Source organism: Malurus melanocephalus, unplaced genomic scaffold (assembly GCF_030028575.1).
Source record: "Malurus melanocephalus ecotype Western Australia unplaced genomic scaffold, MMel_1.1 scaffold_100, whole genome shotgun sequence".
In the NCBI taxonomy this organism is placed as follows: domain Eukaryota; kingdom Metazoa; phylum Chordata; class Aves; order Passeriformes; family Maluridae; genus Malurus; species Malurus melanocephalus.
In genome coordinates, this window is record NW_026623332.1 from 1,608,867 (window position 1) to 1,630,524 (window position 21,658).

General features: G+C 43.3%; 1 protein-coding gene across 1 annotated transcript in view; it reads right to left on the minus strand.

Moving 5' to 3' along the window:
- The window catches only part of SLC35F1 (solute carrier family 35 member F1), a 220,887-nt gene that overhangs the window by 198,857 nt on the left and 372 nt on the right, over nt 1-21,658 (minus strand). The window lies entirely within an intron of this gene.

Consider the following 21,658-nt stretch of genomic DNA (forward strand, 5'->3'; position numbering starts at 1 on the left):
ATGCTATTTCACTTCCTCACGCAGCASATCTCTGCAATGTTTCTGCTTCTCAACGCTCACAACTCCATGCAAAAGTCCTCAAGGGCCCCCTGAGTTCGGGCAGCGTTTTGTAGGGATGCATCACTTGAACACAAGAGATTTAAAACCTCGGGGCGAGTGGCAGCAGCTTCCCAGCAGCTCGGATTGAGCGGCCGAGGGCCGGGGCATTGCGATTTGGCGGAGGCTGGATGCACTCGCACAAAGGCACCCTCATCCTTTCAGCYCGGCTTTTCTCAATGAACCGCGCGGATTCCAGGCGCTGTTCCCCGCGTTGCCTAGCGGAGGGACGCCCATTGAGGCTTTCATCGCACTCTCGGTGCCACAAAGGAGGGGAGCGGGTCCCTGCGCCGCTCCGAGCAGCGCATCAAAGGGCGGGAGCTGCAGCCGTGCCCGCTCCCATCTGCGCGCTCCCGTGTGCGCGCTCCCCCCGACCCCTGCAGGGCAAACCAGCCCGGGCTGGGGGCACATCCCGATCCCCATCCCCATCTCTGCTCCGAGGGGAAGGGCGGGGAGGGGTCTGTGTCTTGTACCTGCCCACGCACAGGTGACAAATTACACTCCTGTGCCAAGGCAAGCGGAAAATAGCACRCTATAGTGACATTTAGAGATGATGCTTCTTACACAAATCCTCCATCCCTCTCTTCAATAACACTAAAATTTCAGTTTTGACTGAAGAGCTAAAAAAGTATCGATATCAGAGCTACGAAGGATGTTTTATATCATCTGTACCTCTCTCTTTCTCCCATCAGCAGGGAATTATTTCCTCCAAATGGGTTTGGGAGGGCTTTCTGTGATTTAGTCTGGGTGATATCTATTCTTCTGAAAGATTAGTCCACATACAAATATACCTCCATCAAATCCTGTTTTCTACTTCCTAGCTTTTGTATCTATCCTATTAGTTCTAATTACATCTTTCTTTTTAAATGCTTTGTGTTACAGCACAGAAAGAAGCAAGATGTTCAGATTTTGTCCCTTAAAAATAAAAACAAGTAGCACATAAGGTTAATTAGTACATGTTCTTTCACATCCTTGAGCATCCCTACTCTAAATACAATCKCTTTTCTAAGAGCATACTGCAGGAAAACACAGAGCTAGGAATTCACAGAAAAAGATGAYATCACAAAAATGTCTAGTGAGGAGGAAAAGAGTAAAGTTAATTAAAAACTAAGGAGCTTTGGGGGGCTAAATCAATCTTTGACATACTGGAGGGTAAAAATCTCTTTCAATGCATTTTGGGGCTAATTTTCATTCTAGATCAGCCACCAAAATTCAACTCAAAATATAGAGAAGTAATATTTTATTTAGGAAGTTAATAAATCYTGTGTTAAGCTTATTACTATAGCCCATTACGAACAGGCAAGTTTTGTGTTGGTTTTCATGAGCATGCCACACCACCCCAGACAGAAACCACCTGAGAATTATATTCTGATTTTTTGCCTTCTTCAGACACCACAAAGGATGCAAGATTTTTTCCAAGCTATGTTGGACCAAATACTAAAAGTTTCACTGCAAAACACACATTTTTCAAACGTGCTCCCCACTGGTCTTTATTTCCTATATGCTGAAGACAATCTTTTTCAAATATTTAAAACTAAAATTTCAGRTTCATTAACTGCAGTTAACATTTAWTTGARCAAAGAGACAGCRGTTGTCAAACTACTTTGTCTGCTGAAAATTTCTGTACCCTGAAATCTGAATCACAATCTCATTTATCTGGGCTTATGAACACAYACATTAAGTCTACCATATCACAGCCAGACCACTGCATTTGTAGATGGCTATTTCCCTCTGACAAGGGGGAAAATTGTGTTCCATCTCTTAAGCAGTAAAGATAACAATGCATCAGAGACGTGGAGACAGGGCATGGAACAGAGGCTTCCACAAGKTAAGGAGGATGTGGATGTGCTGCAAAGTAGGCAAAAGACATGCTCTTGCAGACCCATCTGCATCTGAGGCTGGACAAAAACCTTCTGCCTGGTTTGTTTTACTGCTACCAGGTCAACTTTAAAATGGTAAAGCTCCAGAAGTACTATATTTATATATRCTCTCAATTTTACCTCTGTTAAGAGGGTACAGCGTATTTAAAACTATAGAGGCAGTGAAGCTGTAGAGGAAGGCAGTGAAGTGTCAGCAGGATGGCTTTGCCTGGTTTCGGGGTTGAACCACATGCATTTATGTGGTCAGTTAAAGCAATGAATATTTTAGATGAAATCCTAGAATACCTACACAATACACAAAGCTCACAATTTATTTAAAAAGTCGTAACAGTCAAGGGATAATTGTATATAATCAGGCCATGAAAGCAAACAAGGAGGCAGCTTATTTACAGAGACTGTTTTGTTGGCAAGAAAGAAAGCATTACCAAAATTAAACTAACTTGATGCCAATACTATACATAATTCAACAGCATCCCAATTACATTGCCCTTTTATGTTTCTTTGAGCTTGCAGCGAGAGATGGAAGAGACTCTTCCATATCTCTGCCATGAACTTTCCAGCCTCTTGCTTTCCTTGCCAGCCTGTATTTACAATACAAATTAGTAGCATCTATAAATATCTTTTCTGTTTTTTCATTAAATAGTCCAAGTCTCCTGATGTAGGGCTAGTGTTTGCATGCAAGGGGGAAAACCAGAAGCAAACCTGGGAAATGCCTTGCTCAAAAGGCAGGGACTGCATGTCAGAACATGGGTTAAAACGAAAGAAGCTTTTTTTACTTTATTCATGCCATTGTGTTGTAATTATCCCAGTACAGCATTCATCTTTCCAGCTACAAATGGCTGATTTTATGGATTCCCTTGTAATGTTAAAACAGCTCTGTGCCTCACCTGATTTTCTCTGCAGCTCGAAGGTCCATAGCCCTGAGCAGCAGAAGCCAGAACAGGAATGTAAAGCCCTGCACGTGATGACAAGTGAAGCTGCTGCCACAACAACATCATTTGCAATCCAGTGGTTGCAACATCAAACAATTTCATTCACAAAAATAAAATCCTAATGTAGGTTTGAATTTATTTTTAAATAGTCATGTTGCTTTTAGGAGACATTCTAAACAGATTAAAGCCATGGGAAAACAGAGCCAGCTCACTTCTGCTTTTCAGAGCCCCTTCAAGCCTGCACATTTAAGGAGGGCCAAATAACTCCAYGAAAGAAGTTAGGGGAGAGGATACAGGCTGGTAACGCCTCCCAGCAGGAACCAAAAGCCACTGGGTTATTTCAGTATCAAAACCCTGAACTACTTTCCCCAAGAGACCTGAGCATCTGACCCTTGCCTAAGAATATCTTCTTCTGTGGGAAGGGCAAGAARAAGAGGCAGCCAGGCTGAGGAGAAGAAAGAAGGGGAAGCTGCAGGTGAAGAGGTGAAGGGAACAGCAGCCACACAGGGAGCAGGGGTAAAGGGACAACTAAATAGTTCTTCACAAAAGTCAAAGAATTAAAAGGACAAAAATAAAATAGTTTCCCAGGGCAGATGGAGGYGGCACAATGCTGCAGGGCTCTGTGCAAAAGCCACCCCACAGGGAGGACAGCAGGGCCATGGATGGCAGCAGTGACWCAAGTGGCAGCAGCAGCTCCCCCATGCACTACAGTGGCTACTGCCACATGTCTGGTGGCTCTAAAGTGTTGAGAACCCAAGGGCTGTAGTAGTGAGAACTCAGGAGGGTATAAAAAAAAAAAAAAGTGGGTTTCTTCTCACATTGCCAGCAGAAATAAAGAAGCTGTTATACATCATTCTGCTGGCTCCAAGAGCCTGCAGCTGGACAGCACTCAGCCTACTGTGCTGGCAGAAAGCTATCTCCTCCCAAACTCCCTATACAATCCCACTGGGACTGGGGAATGTCACCTAAGAAAAGCTCCAAAAACCTGGCCCACCATTTCCTCAAAGAGGAGTCCTTGCACTGCAATGGATGCAGAAGCAGGAAAGAAGTTTTCAGGACCTCTGTGTGGATGCACAGTGGAAGCTGAACAGGATACACCACGCAGCACCACGGCCTGTGTAACCACAGTGACACATCCCAGGCACTGCTCACACACACAGGGCTCCTGAAGCAAGAATGCCACTGTGGTATTATTGTATTAAAGGGGCAAAAACCCAAACAAACACACTATTGGAAAAAAAAAAAAGTTTTAAAATACTCCCCTCAACAAAGTTTCATCGGAAAAATGAAGCAAGAGGCTACAGTTTGATAGAACTGGCAGCAGCACGGGTGTGGGCATACACAAGTTCATGTCCYTGTCTGGATCACAATCGTCCTGGATGCAGGGCAGGATGGCAGGAACTGAAACCTGCTCTGTCTCACATTCCCTGCAAGCCCTCATTCTGGATACCAARAGGGAGATCTGATKGTCAAAGGCAAGGCCARAGGATGMTTYTTCTTCTCAAAACARTACCTCCAGGGCTGTTAGTAAGTTRAACAGGTACTACCCSAAAAACACCACCTGTCKTGGGGCCTTTCACAGTCCTCTGCTGACAAGGAAGAAGGCAGACTTGAGAAAGCATTTTCCACAGGCACAAGGGAAAGGAAGGAAGGGAGTGTATTGCTATATTACTGGTTCATGTTCTTCCACACAGGAAAACTGATCCTGGAGGATGCAAACTGAATAAACAAGACCTTATTCTGCAGGCCTCCAGCAGCAACCCTGCACACTTCCAGTTTAAAAATCCTTGATAAGGGAAAGAAGTAATAGCTGCAGAGCCACAGACTGGGGGTTGGGTCCATTTTGATTACTTCTCCTGTAGCTGTTCCAGCCTGACCAGTTTTGAAAGATCMCAGTGATTTGCCATACAAAAGATGAAACTGGACTATTTCTTCAGCCATGGCTTAATTATCAGCAGTAGTACCTGATGCCACTCAAGTACTGAAATGACAAATGAATAGCATGCCAATATTCCACACCTATGGTCCTGCAGATGGCATATCCATGTCTCTGTTGACAAGTGGGGATAAATTAGTCTCCCCAAACCAGGATATATAGCATTCACTGAGTTCACACAATTACTAACATTTCCTATAATCCAAGTTTACAAACCTATTTCAGCCCATTTGACTCTGACCTGACATTCCWAACAACACCAACATCTTGCCCACTATATCCAGTAAAAGTTATTGTAAGTTTCCTCAGACATGTGGCATTGACTGTGTTTGTATCAAGGTGACATTCATTAAAAAAAGAGAAACTGTGCTGAATCGTACCTCTCCTTTTGTTTAAGGTTAAGAGAGAATATYGTGCATTTGATAACATATGCCTTTAAACTTGTTTCCCTTCATGGGGTTTTGTTTTGGTGGTTTTTTTTTTTCTTCCCCAAGAGGCAATATTAAAGTAACAGAAACTTTAGTGCCTTCAAGGAAGAAAAAAACCTCTCAAACTTTTGGACAGATTTCTCAACCATTTAATAATAAAGTACTGAGAAAGTTAAGACTGCCTTTCCAATGAACAGGGCTTTAACCSACAGGAAGACTTTWAAGAATATTTGCATTCACTTCTGTTCAGGTTTCTGGACTAATGACATGGAAAAGATCCATTTCTCTCCCATTACCTAGGCAAACAGGCAAAACACAGAGTTACAGTCTTGCTGCAGGTTGATATAGCACAGTAATTCCCTGTGATAAATTATTTTTTATTAAGTACAAAGARAAGTCAAAGACATACACATTAACTGCCTGGTGCAAATTTTCCAATAAAAGCAAACACAAAACAATTCATGCACAGCTCTGGAAGACTGTACTCCTTACATTTCCCARGCATGCATAATCTGCTGGTCACATGAAGACTACAAGTGCTGAGCTGGAAGGCACTACATCCCTGTCTATTTTGCAGTAGTTCTTCAGAAAAATTCCCTGTCTTACTATGCTCAGTAAAGTGAAAGCCAGTCTAAAAGCATATACCAAGTTACTCTGGTCTTTTTTGACAAGTAGGAAGAAGAAAACCTCTCCATCCTATTTTTGGGGGTAAAATCAAATAAAGGTGTCTACGGAGCAGCTCGCCTAGTCTTCCAGGCAATTTACAGGGATCTGTAGTCGACACCAGCCCTTAAAAGACGCGATTAATTGTCATAGCAACCAGGGCATGGAACCACACGCACTTGGGCTGGGACAGAGGGACGGCAGTGTGCCCTCTTACCCACACACGCATCTCAAAAGGGGAACGGGCTCCTCGAGGGGCTTCATTGTTTGGGCACAGTTAATCCTCTATAATAGACCCTCTTAACCAGGCATGGGGGACTCTCCCCTTACTCCCCCTTCCTTTGCAGGAAATATTGAAACAGTGGTGCTGCTGYGGCTGTGCAGGGAGGCTGCATGTAGGGCGAGGAGGAAAGAAGAAAGTCAGACAGGCAAAAAAAAAACTTGAGTTATAACTTATTTTGTGGTCCAGGTAGGAATTAAYCTTAAAAACTGACATGCCACTTTTTTTCCCTGAATTGATGATATATTTTCTTTACTCATACCCTAAGTCTTTCACATCACATAGATTTCCAACCTCTTTCAGGACAGCATCATCACTGAGTTTATAAAAAYAATTACTACATGCAATACCATACCACACCTGCAAGCTAGTTCTTTGGCAATCCCTGCCTACCTAAAATCAGAGCTGAGCTAAAGTCATTAGGAAACGCCTAAACAGCAAGAAGAAGGTCCTTCCTTCCATGATTATTTATTTCTATGCCACAGAAGCCTACTTGAACACYGACAGGCAAAGTAAGATGGAAGTTTTTGTTGTGTTGCAGTGCTCCACTCCCAACGAGTGGGATTCAAACACTGGCAGAACTTACCTGGAGCTTCTTCCCTAGCTTCCTGCTCACTTATTTTGGTATAAAAACACAAATCACTGTATAATGCCCTGTAGCAAGGTTGCTGGATTTGGTACTATTCCTTTGTGTGGTTTTTCTTTGTTGCTTTTTGGTTGGGTTTCTTTTCCGGGGGTGGGAGGTGTTGTTATTTTGTTTTCTTTAAAAATCAACAGAGCCAGTACTCTTACTAATAGACACCTTCCCAGTCTGAACACAATCACTCCATTTTCCTCCTTATCTGTGCTTTTGGTGCTCTAAATACAACAGCTTTGTAGGAGAGAAGTAGTTGTTGTGAAGTGCCACATGGGAACTGTGCAGCACCTCTCTATAACAATACTGCAAGTGAGAAAGTAAGAGCTAGGAGGATACAGGATCAATCTGGGAAGCAGGATTAATAGGGAAATGCTTCCAGAAAATTGTGTCAGTACAGTCTTGTGACCATTCCCAATGTGGCCAAACTGGTGGTTATTTTGCTCTTAAGGAATTGTTTTAGTAACTGAAGCTATGGGATTGCAGATCAGRGGCACAGTTTTGGRAAAGCTGGTGCATGGCTGCYGGCTCCAGGAAGAAAGAGGCCAGGRAATGRCAATAAATCTCCAAGATCACATCAGCCAAACAAAAACAGCTATTCATACTGTACTATAGGAGAATGCTACAATACATCACAGAGAGCAAGATAAACCAGTGCAGTGGCCACCAATTTTAGCCACCACTGATTTGGCTGTTTTTCTAAACAACCCCAGCAAAGAAGTTAATGCACACCTTGGCAGAGAGGCAGAAGTGAGTCACAGAGCCCACAGGAGCACTGCTATAATAGATATAATGATTTTAGACCTGCTGAACATACACCTCCACTTCTACCTACTATGAAAAAACCTGTTTCATGGATAAGGCTCCCCTTCCATTTTCTAGCAACATGGAAACACCTAGCATGCTTACTCTAAGGTTTTTCACAAATGCCTATCCTCACTGAACTACAGCTTACCTAAAAATAAATAAATTTAACCTGTAACAAGGAAGATTAATGTCAGTTTAGGACAGCATCACACCTCCACCATCACCTCCAACCACAAGTACTTACAGTTCAAGCAGCACACATCCTCCTCCCAGCTCCATTCAGACTCAGGGTAGCCACTGCCTGGGAGCCTTTTATTATCCTCTCGTACACTCACGTGACTTCCCCCACCTGAGTGAGCAATTGGCTGCAGCTGGTTGTTTACCAGCCATCAATACCTAACAGATCTCACTGTGTTCACCACCATTCTTCCCAGAAACATCAGCACTGAGGTTTGTAACAATGGAGAAGGCGGGACAGCTTGGGCAGGAGGGAGCTGAGGACTTTGGCAATAAGCAGTTAGCTCAGATATGGTTCTACAATACAGATGAGTCAAATTAAAAACTTGAAACCACAGGAAGCTATACCTTCTCTTCTTTCTTTTCAGTTTCTTTTACCTTCCATCCCTGTTTTCACCACTTYGTCTGCCTTTCCTCCCCTCTGTTCCCTGCCCACAGCCTCCTTCCTTTCATCATCAGTCCAGCACTAGTTTAATCAAAAGTTAGCTAAATCCCAGCTACAACAGCAACCTTTTTCAGCCAGGTCAWTGATCTGTAATTTTAGTGAGCTGCCTGTGACAGAAACCAGATCTGGCTTAGCAAAAGCAGAGGGACCAATTTGGCCAGGAGCAGGAAGACTGAAGTACAACCTTCTTTCAGAAATTCATGGTTCTAAGAATGAACTCATTCCTCAGTCTTAGCTCATGTTTATCTTTATCATGTTTACCCGGCTCTGTGAAACGACTGAGAAGCTGAATCTTCACATGAGGTAACTCATGACCCACACWTAACAATTTCTAGTCATCAGTGAAGGAGTTATGAACTTGGAAATGGTTTCTTCCCTCCCTTTCTGCTTCCATTTTTTTAAGTCTCCTATTAAACCAAACCARTATGTGTTTATGCATGTGCATTATTCATATTGTATCTCAACTACTAGTCAAGATGCAAATCTCAGACATTATTCCAAGCTTTTCTCTAGCACATCCTTAGCTCTTTCCCTTTTGTTAGCAGAGTTTCACACACATGATGAGCTTCAGCCAGGATAAGCTCGTCACCAAATTGCTCTCTGCTGCCATGCACATCTCCAATGAAATCAGTGTAACTTGTCTCTGGAGGCAAGAAAAATAAACACTTTCTAAGCTCTGTGATGGCAACATCTTTTGTGTCTGGGTAGCATGGTTTGTGGGATCATCTCCAGTGTCAGGAGAGTTAACCCTAACCCTAACCTTGTTCCCAGATTCCATGTGTTCTGAAATGGGGAATACCCTGTACCAGCCTCTTCACCATGCTACTYCTTGTATTTGTAGCTGCATGATAAACTACACTGGAGAGACGATCCATCTGCAAATACAAACCCACAGCAGAAACTCTTCCCCCTTTTTTCCCACCTGAATCAAACCACCAACCTATTTCTCAATGCCACTGTGCAAACAATTCCCCCAGCACAACAAAGGGGGACAAAACTGAGCACAAGGTCAAGAACATAGGAGTGGAGCAAGGAGCCCTTCTGCCACCTGCCAGAGCTTCATTCTGCAGTCCCAGACTCACCTGACACTGCTTTCAGTGCCAGGCCACTTCAGGTGCTCTAGGGAAACCTCTCATATTTTGAGAGGAGGTACCTCAGGAAAGTTAAATGCCTTTGAAAAGATGTCTGTCCCTCATCTTCTGATGCCTACAAATACTGCACACATTAATCATTTTATTTCTTGGCAAAGTCTGCCCATAAAGTTTCAGAGAAGCACTACAGTAACTGCAAACCAGATGCTTCTGAGTMCTCTGCTCTATTTTATAGCACTGTGTAGCATTTTACAAGCATTAACTAATCAACAACTCTTCCAGGTAGTTAAGTTTAATTGTCCCYATTTTATAGGTGCTGAACCAGACTCAGTGAGGTTGAGAGATTTGCCCAGGGCCAAAAAACCAAYTGGTGTCCAATTCTGGACTGTAAATCAGGAGCTACTGTATGTAACTTCTCTCCAARTCCCTTGAAACACAGTATTTCCCCTCATCTACTGCTGCAATTCGGCTTCTCCTGAAAACATAACAAGCAAAAGCCAACCCCTCCCTGTCCTGCACTGCAGTGGGTTGGTCAAGCTGTATTTTGGCCACCAGCTGTCCTGTAAGTTTTAGTCAAGGACAGTCAGTATGACACAAATCACCCCAACTCTGGCTTTGGTCCAAACGCCAGAACTGGATCAAGCAGACAGCACTCATGGGGCAACTCATCATTTCTCTAGCTCTGATGCCTACTTCCACATCATACTTATATATGATATTTTTGGGGTGATTTTTTCCCCCCTCAGTTTCTCTTTATCACCTGACTGATCCTTTTGTGCTCTGTTTTGTTCATCAGTTTTGAGCTTTTAATCCCCAGCAACTRCAGTGGTGCATGAGCAGCAGCTACAGCAGCAACAGTTAAGCACAGGCCAAAAATTGGTGAGAGAAGCAGTATACTCAGTGAATACAGCAACTTTTACTGGAAAACAAGAAAGAAAGGCTATCTGGAGAAGAGTTAGTTTTCCAGAGTTTTACCTTACAGACCACTGGATGAAACACTATCTCTGGAATATGCAGCTGCTGGAGATTTCACCCCATCAGTGTTTGGTGATCTGCTTTGGATTGCATTTAAAGGGTGGACTGAGACCAATCATTCTCTGCAATTCTCTTCTGAGAGCTACAGAACATATTTGGTCTGTAGAACCACATTAGAGGAAGGAAGGGCATTATTCTCAAGCAGCACTTGCATTTTGATGGGAAGAGAAATGCCRGTGTTGGGACTGCCTGAAGCCTTGTCTCTGCCTGCCATCAGTGCTTCCTCCCAATCCTGAACTGGCAGCAGGGCCAGAGGGGATCAAACAGTTTTCCTCACCCCTACTTATTCTGCACCCCACTTTCCTCACTGCCCACCATGAGCATTCCACAGCCCAAGCTCTGTGGAACAAGCTCCACATCAGCCACCCCTTCCAGCTGCTCTTTGCAACTGCTCCTCAGCCAAACACTGCTGCCTCTGAAAGATAAATGCACGCATGGCTGCTGCTCAAAGAGAAACATGCCAATACACTGCATTTGGCAGGAAACTTAGTTTAAATTACATTTGTACCTTTGTTCCCTCTCCCGCTTTGGGCCTGCCACACCGATCAGCAGCCAAAACRCATCTCAGAGATTAGGGCTGGTCGCAGAGCCCTGATCTTGCTAACASCTAAGCTGCTGCTAGTCCCAATGACTAGAATATGATCATGACTCATTTGATGCTTTGATGTATGGCATTTTGTTCAAACAAGTGCCCAATTGCATGGAAAAATATAATCGTTAAAGGACAAAGAAATAAGGCAAATTTAAAATTGTCAGAGTGTAATGCTTCACGATAAATGGCAGCTAAAGGCTCTTGAGTGTAACAGTGTTTTGGATGTTAGTAAGAACAATCATAAATGAGAAAAGAAATTGGTATTGATTCTGTGGGCTCATGTCTCAATACATCTATAGGTTGTAATGTAGGGATAAATCTAATAAATTAATCTAGCTGAGTAATAATAAGTTCCATTAACACAGTAATGTATATCAAATCGATATGTATGAACAATTTCAGACATCAAATTTAACAGAAATTCTTCTGCAAATTAGAATGTGCTAGAATTTATTTATTTATAATGGGAGGTTGATTTTAGGTAACTAAAAGATTTCACATGCTTACACATGGTCATTTTATTCAAGTGAATTAATAGGGAATTACTTGGTGCCTTAAATTCAAGTAATCTYTCTACAGCAGGAGCAACTCTGAACCCCTGAGATTTCGCTTGGTTAATATAAATCCAATGTAACTCTTCCATTTCTGGCAACCCTTCAACCACCATCATATGGCACTGCATCTTACCTTKACCACTCTGCCTCAGTCCTGGAGTGCATTTCTGCTCCTGAACAGCTGTTCTGCTGTCACCTCTATGCTTAAACAAGAGAAAACATGGAATTTTCCTTTTTAATGCCAGTAAGAGGTGCCTTCCTACTTGTATGACAACCATCATACCCCCTTGTCCCTGTGCTTGTAGATTAAATCCTCGAAATGTCCTGGAATCTACTTTGAAGACATGATTCCACCACCACAAAGGGCACCCAAAAAGAAACCCCTGAAGTGTAYTGTCAAAAAACCACTGGTGAGCACTAAATCAAGGCAAAGAAGCTTTGGCAGAAGAATGTGAGGAGGCAGCAATGGAACAAGGTCTCCAGGGCTACCCACAGGTGTTGTCTGCTCTGGGACAAGCTGGACAGCACTTCTGCAAGCAGTGAAAGTCCTTTTCCTACAAAGCATCCCACTCAGCACATCAGGCACCTGGCAGCAGAGGTCAGCTATCCAAAATCTGATCTACGCATGTCTGGTAGGTGATGCAGGAAAAGGAGGCACTTCAGTTGATCATTACATATATTTGGCTTTTCCCCCTACTATATTAGATGAAGCTTGGAAACTTTTTCTGCCTGAGGGTACTTAATCCTCATATCCATCCTGATGAAAATTATAGCTACAACATTAAAGTTTTATTTCCTTCAAATATCAAATCCCATTAAAATATTTTCCAGCTCCCTGCTCAACTCTTCCCAGCCTACTTTCTATTTGCTGTCCTTTCTCACTTTCAATCTACCCAGVACAATCCCTACAGACCTCAATATAYAGGCAGCAGGGTGTTAAAAAACCATCATCAAAAGCATTTCATGTCTGYAGCAGCAGCAGCAGAAGAGAAAGAAAGGAACGGAGCAACAGGAAAGAAATCCTTAATTTCATCACAGCACTTCTAGAAAGAAGAGATTTCAAAAGGCAAATGGCCCAAATCAGGCTGTAGAAGCCACTGGAAATGTAGAGCTATTTAAAATTCATAAAATACCAAGGCTTAGAATAATCACAAGGTAATTRATTTAATTTTAGTAAGTATTTTCTAGCATATGTCTCACCATCATAGGAAAAAAAAACCAAAATATCCATGCAGAACAATACTGCATCCTGGGAAAACCACAGAGGCACCTGGGTAGACAAAGACTGAAATCTTGGTAAAAACAGAAAGCAYTGGACAGGGTACAGCCTATGCCTTACCCCTCCTTGCCCCTTACTCCTCCTGCTGTCCTTACCCTGACAGCATTCGGCCCCTACCTTTCAGTGACTCACTTCAGGCCTTCTCTTCAAGAGTCAGACATCTGCCTCCTCTCTTCAAAAAAAGGAGGGAGAACTCCCCCTGCTTCTACCTTGCAGCCACCACTCTCATTCAGCCCATCCCAGCTCCCCCAAACTCCCTTTTCCCCTGAAAAGGTCTGAGGTAGACACTCCAAGGCTACGTTAAAGATCAGAATTTTAGGTTTTAGGCTGGAGAGATCCAACAGTGGAGCTGTGGAGTTCTGTCCGGCTTCAAAGTGGTTTTTTAAGAGGTATCAGAGCAGTAACAGATCCAGCTATCTCTCCCTTCCACTAACTCAATGGCTTCTTCTCCATTTCACTGAAGAGGAGGAAACAGTTACACCCTTCTCAACTCGTTCTCCATTTCTACCAAATGGAAAGCAGAAAAAGTCAACTTCCACCAAAAAACACTTGCCAGATGGGAAAAGTAACARGAATGAATGTGGCACAGAAGACAGCACCCTTTTAAAATAGTGCAGTCCAATTACATACAGTGAAGCTTCTTTGACAAATGAACACCAAAGAGGACTAAGTAAACTAATAGCCATCACTATAAAGCTTTTGAATTTTGTTTTCATTCCATTATCAGCTAATACTGTCTTACAGGTTGAAATTAACACTAGGGTTATGGTCTTGCTACTGAACATAAATTACTTAATTTATCYGTACTAGAGATGCAGCAATCTSTATCAAGTGTGCTATTGCAAATGARCACCTTRAAGCCTGAAATGCCTTGGAAAATGAGTTGGAGGAGGGAAGCATCTTCTRGTTTTAAACTTTTAATTTTCAAAATTTCTCATACTTTGCATTAGGACAAAACCATGCCCTTTTGAGATTCGTCATGCCAAGGGAATCTCACAGTACCTGTGTTCAGAGCTGCCTTCAGGGAAGGACCAAAGCAGAGTTAATCAAGGTCTCCCACATAAGTACTCCCATCAGATTACCATGAAGTCTTACTTGCTCTCCATTCAAACAAATCTAGTCTGGACATAGGAAACATTACTGAACACACAGTCTTGAGAAAGCCCAATCCTTCTTGACAGGATTTTGACTTATCTGCATTTTCTGACAGACAAAAGGAAGTTATAGCAAAGAAGGAGGTTCACTGTCCAGCTCCTAAGTTCCTATAGGTTACCACAGGTCAGACCTATGTGAAGGTGGAGTGTGACCTCTCACATTTCATGGGGAACAGGCAGTGTGAGGAAGCACCTGACCACCACACCAAGGGGAATCTGAAAGTAAGAACTAAAGTTATGTATGGGCTACAAACAGAAAACTGGCTTCATAGGTGCCCTTATTTTTTACTGCACAGCCTGCATGGCATCATTTGTGAACAGACCTTTCTGGTGAGATCAAGGGTCACCCATCTCCTCCAGGAAATGATTTGGTTATTTTGAAGGAGCCGGCACACTCCTTGCAATGTATGGCAMAATGTTGCTGTACAGGCACACTCCCTGAGAAGGCTGCGGGGACACTCCCTCCTGCACTGAGGGGAAGGTGATGCAGGGGACACGAACCTGCTACCTCAATCAGRTGTCTCTGAGAAAAATGACTGAGAGTGAATATGTATTGAAGTGTTTTCTTAAATCACAGGAGAAACCAAGTCAGAGAAAGCTGAAAGAGGAACTTCAAAACCTCTAAGTGTTTTCAGTAAAAATCTCAGCAAGATGGATGACAGACATAAATAAGCACAGACAGGTAGAGTAGGCAGTTCACAACATGAATCTCAGAACCACTAATACTTATACACTTTACAGTCATAGCAATTTATGAGTCCCCATACAGCTGTTCGTGCAACAGGTGGTTTCAGCGGAGTTTGAGCTCAGCTCACAAGCCTTYGAGCATGAAATTTCTGTTGTTGGGCTTGGGGGCTGATTTTTTTGTAGTTTTTTATGTCAAGCTTCTTCAGCAACTTCTTTTTTCTAAGCTTTWCTGGTAATTAGCCCTCATCAGTATTCAAGTGCTAATCTGTAAGGCTATCTGCTGACTTAAAGGAAGGGAACACCTCACTAATAGCCCCAGTGTTTCCCTCTGCCTGCAGAAACAACCCCGATAAGGACAGAGACTCCAGCCATCTCGAAAGAGACAGAGCCACAAAGAGCCCTTCTGATCGCTGCTGGCATCTGGCCTTCCCCTCATTAGCACATTAAAGCTGCTCTGTCCATCCCATAAGAGCCACTCTGTCCATTCCTCCCGCTTTCTCTATGGAGCCATTTATGGTGCTGCTCCTTTGAAACCCCCCTAGTTCAAGAGGCAGTAACCCCTTCCCAAAGCCCACAGCACAGCCAGTGTCAGAAATTCCCACTYACAGAGAGAAACCCAGTAAGTACCRGCATTTTGAATGTCATAGGTAGACAGAAGACACCCACATATTTTGCCTTRTCCAATTGCCCCTCCTAGGGAAAGTCTTTTCCCCATCAGTATGGGAGCTGTCKGGTTTGGGTTACAGTGCATTTACATAGCAAATCACTTCAAACAGCTCCTACTTCAGAACAGGACCAGCAAGGCTCCTATCTCCTAAAGTGGAAATTCTCAGAAGCAAAAACAAGGCAAGAGGGACAAAACTTTACAACCCTGCGTCTAAACCTGTTAGGAAGTGACATTCAGGCACTTTGAAACCAAACTCGGATGGGTTTCCAATTCTTGCTACATCAACAAAATGGAAAMTTTATGTACTTTAACTGATCTTCACTCTTAAAGCATTGAAAGTCTAGTAGGGCGTGCCAATAAGTAAGTGTATTCACTGAAATAAGTTTGGAGAAGAGGGGGAAGAGCATCTTTTATTCCCATTTCACAGATATTGCCCTTATGCGCCCAAATTATTGAGAACAGCAAATTTGCAGAAGTCCTTTGCTTACAAAATGGCAAATACAAGTAAACTAATGAGAAAAGGAAAGAGTGGGCAATTTTCCATCACTTCATTTCTATATCCTCCAGGACGCTTTCCCACAGGCAGATGACCTTCCCACTTCCTCGACCAAAAAGAATACTAACAGGCATAAGAAAGCCAACCTAGTTGCTTTATCTATGCTCTGATCTCATTCTCTTTGACTTACTTCACAATGGTATAAATATTTTTACCTAAAAGAAGAATTATGGCTATCTGAATTGAGCTTGGGCTAATTTTTCTACAGTCACTGCTATTCTGGGTGGATTTTGAGGAGCTATTTGTACTTTTTAAGAATAAAAATCCCAAAGGAAGCAAATTCTTTTGTTTTGAAGTAGGGAAGCAACTGAAGGTCATGAATACTCACTCTTTTTTTGGATTCAAAAATGATATGTTTGATCCTTGACTTGCTTTTCATTAAGGAAAAATGCCATAAATTATTTGGTTTGTTTGCTTCTCTGATCAGTCAACTGAAAGATGTTTTTGCTTTGGGGCAATGAAACACATTGTCTCAATTTTATTATTATTCAGCTCCAAGTTGTTTTTAGTACATCAAATCCCTATGTCTGATTTATTATGCAGGTGCACATTATTAGAAAAAAAAAGAAAGGGTTGTAGCTTTTGATACTTGCAGCGCCATTTAAACAGCTCTCATCTCTGAAGAGTTAGTAGTTTTGACACACTGTTCAAGTTCAAGTTAGCCAGCTAGTGGGMCAAACTCTTCCTCAATTCCAGTATCAGAGATTAATTAGGCCTGTAACATACTAAAAAATCAAAAGTTTTACTCAGACTGCACCCACACAAGCTTTCTTTCAAAAAAAAAAAACTAAATAGCTTTTTTTCAAATAATTCTGTTCAATATATCACTGCCTAGTTCAATGAATTATACTCATTAAAAACATTTTTTCTTCTTTTTCCTAAGACAAGAATTAGCTCTTGCACTGGCTTTATGCACAAGGCTGAAATTTATTTCATAAAGTAAATAAGTGAGCAAAGAATCAAAGTCACTCTGCTCCACAGACAGCTTTTGCAATTCACTAGTGCAGAGAACAAAACTACAAAGCTATTCAAAACATGTGAAGGGACTGAATGGCTGAAATAACTCTTATTCTGTTTTCTGATCCAAGTTGAATATGTCTCTAATATTCTGATATGATTTTTAGGAAACTTCTGAGAAATACAAAGTGCTGTTCAGCTACTGCCAGCAAGAAAAAGCCCATGAAGACAACCTTGAAACAGCAAGATAAGGCACAGCTAGATTTTATAGCTAGTATTCCTAAAGGAAGCACTAAGAGATAGAAAGTGGGTAAACTCAGGAAAATGCATGGGCCATCCAGCTTTCTAAAAAAGTCCTTGTCAAGGAAAGCAATAAAAAAAGCAGTGCCTTAGACCATTGTCTGGAGACCTGAGTTCATTGACACAGCTATGSTATTTTTCGTTTCTAGGAATAATCTCATTTACTTAGCTAGAATAACTTTGTCACAGTATCTTAAGATATTATCTCATTTTGCTTGCAGAAACTTCATTTTCCCTTGCTGCCCTGCTGCCCAGGACTACAAAGATCATGTCCATGTGTAAGGTGTCTCACTGGTYGGCTCTCATTTAGAGACAATTTGCAAGAATCCCCCAAAGAGATTTCTTGGCAACCTGCTCCCCCTGTGTTTCAACAGTGTTTATTGTCTGTCCAGTTCCTCTAAAGAGGTGATAACCAGACTGCTCTACGTGAGATCAACCTGTAAATTAGTTTAAAAAGTTTCAGAGGCCACAGGCAGCATCAGCCAGGTGATTCTCTGCCCTTCAGATCACCCAGAGAATGCAGGAAAGGGAGACAAGCCCCTCCTTGTGCTGGATACAGCCAGATGGAGTGAGCTGAGACCCACCAACAGGTATCTCTGAAATACGTGGGTGCCAGGATGGAGGCATGGAGAGCCACAGAACTCCAAACCATATGATTTATTTTCTTGCTTCCCASTATAGGTGGGAGGCAATGAGGAGCAGGTGAGTCACTGCTTATTRAGTGGTCCTCTACGAGCAGATAATTGGTGGAGTTTAATTTTGACTTCACAGAAGTTTGGGGAAGCAAGCAATCAAGCAATCAAGCAGCCATCATTAGTCTTGTTCTCCCCTGCAAATAGCAGGGCAGGGTCAGTCAGGGACACCTGCTCAGTAAATGTCACAAGGAAGGTACCAGGCAGGGCCCTGAAGATGGGATTTATGGACCATGGGTGTGAGTCACAGGCCCAGGAACATATCTGCAGTATGTGATCACCACATTTCCTTTAATGGAACGGCAATTCAAAGCCATCTTCTCCCAGCTCAGAACCCTAAAATCATTAAGGTTGGAAAATATTTCCAAGATCCTTGAGTCCAACCATTAACCCAGCACTTCCAGGTCCACCATTAATCCATGTCCCTAAGCACCATAACTACTTCAAGGATAAAAGGAAGTTTGATCCTGTTGTAGCAGGTCCTGTTCACCATCACTGGCAATCCCGAGTTTATATACAAACTATTACAGTAAATTCCATAATTTCTTCAAGCATCTCCAGWCCTTCATAGTTCTAAACCTTCACTGTTGTGTTTTAATTTGCTTCCCTGTTATGGACAACTTTTTTCAGAGTGCAGTGTTTGCTGTGATCACTGAAAAAGATTTTTACAGGCAATCAGCTCTGCTTTCARTGTGTTCTCTCTCAAATACCCTGCAGGGGTTGTTGCAGTGTATCTCTATTGCCTCGGGATCTATTGAGTGAACAGAAAGGAAAGGTTGGAAGGTGAAGTTAAAATAAGTTTCCATAGCTTGTAAAACTATTTGAATTTTTTAAATTGTTTTAATTCTTTAATTTTAATTCCTGAATTTCCCTGGAAGGCAATTCAGAAATCAGTGCCTGGGTGACCAAACTACTACAAAGAAAGTCAGAAAGGAACAATGTTCAGTTTCTGCCAGTGTCTATCTCCACTCCACTACTGTCTTGTTCCCTCCTTGACCACACCAGAGCCTGTCCCCACCCCAGGCACAGACCTCTTAGCAGGCCCTCTTGTGACAGGACAGGCTTTTAAATTACAATATTAGATTTGGGGAACAAATCTTTTGTGATGGGGTTGGTGACACTCTGGAAGAGGTTGTCCAGGGATGTGGTAGATGCCTGATCCCTGGAAACATTCAAGGTAAGGTTGGATGTGACTCTGAGCAATCTGATCCAGTTGAAGATGTTCCTGCTGACGGCAGCAGGGGTTTGATTAGGTCACCTTTAAAGGTCCCTTCCAAYTCAAATCAYTGTATGATTCCACCAGCTATTGGCAGGTTTCTTGCAGCTCCAGTTACTGTCAACCTTTTTATTTTGATGTCTGCTTTAAGATCCCCTACTATATCTGGCAGAAAATAGCACAATGAGTCAGTCAGGAACTTTTCACTAATGGGTCCCAAGCAAATAGGGCACACGAAGTATAAAGGTGTTACCCTTTTCCAGTAGAAAAACAATTGGATAAGCCAATGTTTGGTTTGTTCTGGTCTCCTACTTCTTTAGGGATGTGGCATATATATTTCTTCCTTTCCCTCATGTATTTGCATGCTATAGTTTCCACAGAAGATGAAAACATAAACACTGTGTCAGGATTCATTTCTCTGTTTCAACAGAAATACTGATGAATGTTGTGATGTTACAGGACTGAGAAATTAGTTCCCATGTAAAGTTGAAGGAAACTCAAGGAAATCTAACTTGTGCAAAATTTCCATTGATGCACAGTGTGGGATTGTGTAAGAATTAAAACATCTCAGTAACAAGTCTTCTCCATAAATCACATAAATTTGGGAAAAATTTACTCTTATTTCATGTTTGAGGAGAGCTAACACAATCACAAAAAAAGTGACTTGACTCCTGTTCCTTGTTCCTTGGGGTGCTCTTCTGGGCAATGGGAAATCTCATTTCTAGGTTCAAGTTTATGAATCAGACCAGATTTGAACTTCTGTCACCACAGTCAATTTCTACCCTTTTGCCCCTTTTAAGGAAAAAAAAAAAAAAAAAGGAAAACAACCCCAACGAAAACAACCCCAACGAAAACAACCCCAACAAAAACAACCCCAACAAAAACAACAAAACAAACAAAAACCCACCACACCCTCGGTAATCTCATTTCAATCATACAATCATACATAAAGAACAATAAATATTGATTTATCTATGGCTCAATCATATCCATACATAAGCATGGGCAGTGCTTAAATGAATTAATCCAACACCTCCTAGCCATGAAGACAGTGGTCARTTCAATGACTCCCCAGAGGTCATTATTACCACCCTTCCCCAGGAGATCCTGTTGCTTTTGTATCTRGTCTCTTCACCAGATCTATTTCTCTTGCTGCCCCTGGGAAAACATCTTTTCTCTAGTATCTTATTTCAGGACTGACACACACCTCAAGATGACCAGGCAGGAGAGTGGGATTTTGCAAGCATAGAATGCCTAAAATGACACGGGACTGTCGTGTTGAGGAACTGAGAGTTGCAGAATGCATGTGTACAAGAAAATGTGTAATTGAGTTGAAGCAGGTCTTACTTGTTTCAACTTCTTTTCAACCTCTGTCACGCTCAAATAACAAAAGATAAATATTTCCTCTGCTACCCAAGCTTCGGGGAATCCTCCTAGAATGGTACGAGTTAATTAACTAAGTGTAATAGGGACGTTCTGAGAGCAAATAGCTTCACGTATCTTTAACAATGTAGCACTTGTAGGAATTATAATCTTCTAATATTTAAAAGCTTGTAAGGGTCAACGACCTTCATCTTCCAATCTAACATACCCAGAAGAGCTGTGCTCGTCCATGTTACACGCATCTGAAACTAAAGCCGGGACAATGCTGGTACGCACTATCCCACTGCTGCAACTGCTCTGTTTAGCACGTAAGAATCATTAGGCACAAGTGATGGCTCCAGCTGGCTTTTCAGACAGGAGCTCCTTCTGGAGAAGAGCAACCGGTTATGCACTGGATGGACTCTGTTCTGTAGTAAAAACCTCTGCCCTAATCAATTGCAGCGCAAAAGAAACAACCGGCAGAGAGAGCAGCATRAAGGATTAACTAAGATGGTTCCAGCGTTTTCTTGTGCCCACGGTGAAATAATTTACTCCGAGTACGCTGCAGTTTTCCCATATTTGCACTGACCGCTCTGAGGCACACGCAGTGGCGAACCGAGCGGCTCGCCTCCCGCCAGCAGCCCCAGCGTRCTGCTCCCTGGCACACGAGGTGCAGGGAATCGGGCAAAGATCCCACACTACGCCACCCGGCATCCCGGAGCATCAGGGCGCGCCCGGCCGCTGCTGGCGGGAGCTCCAGGGGCCGTCCCTTCCCCGCCGCCCGCGCTCCAACTTCCCCGGCGGCGCCTCCAACACCGGCCGGGCTGCGGCAGCGGGGATGTCGCCTCCCTCCGCCCGCCGCCCCGAGCCTGTCCGTGACGGGCCAGCAACGCCGGAGCCGGCGGGGGGCGCGGGGGCTCCGCTGCGGAGGCTGTGCCTGTGGACACGGCAGGTGCGATCCGCACGGCCCCGGCGGGGAGGGTGCGGGCTGGCGCCTCACGCCGCCGCCTCGGAGGCAACAATGGGCAGGGGGAGGCTCCGCGCCGTCGCTCCCTGCCCGCCCGGGGCTTCCGTGGGGAAATGCGCTGCCCAGCGCAGACGAGCCGCGCCGAGCGAGCCGCCCCGCCGGCGCCTTCGTGCCCCGCCGCTCCACCGCGCCGAGCGGGCCGGGCCGGGCC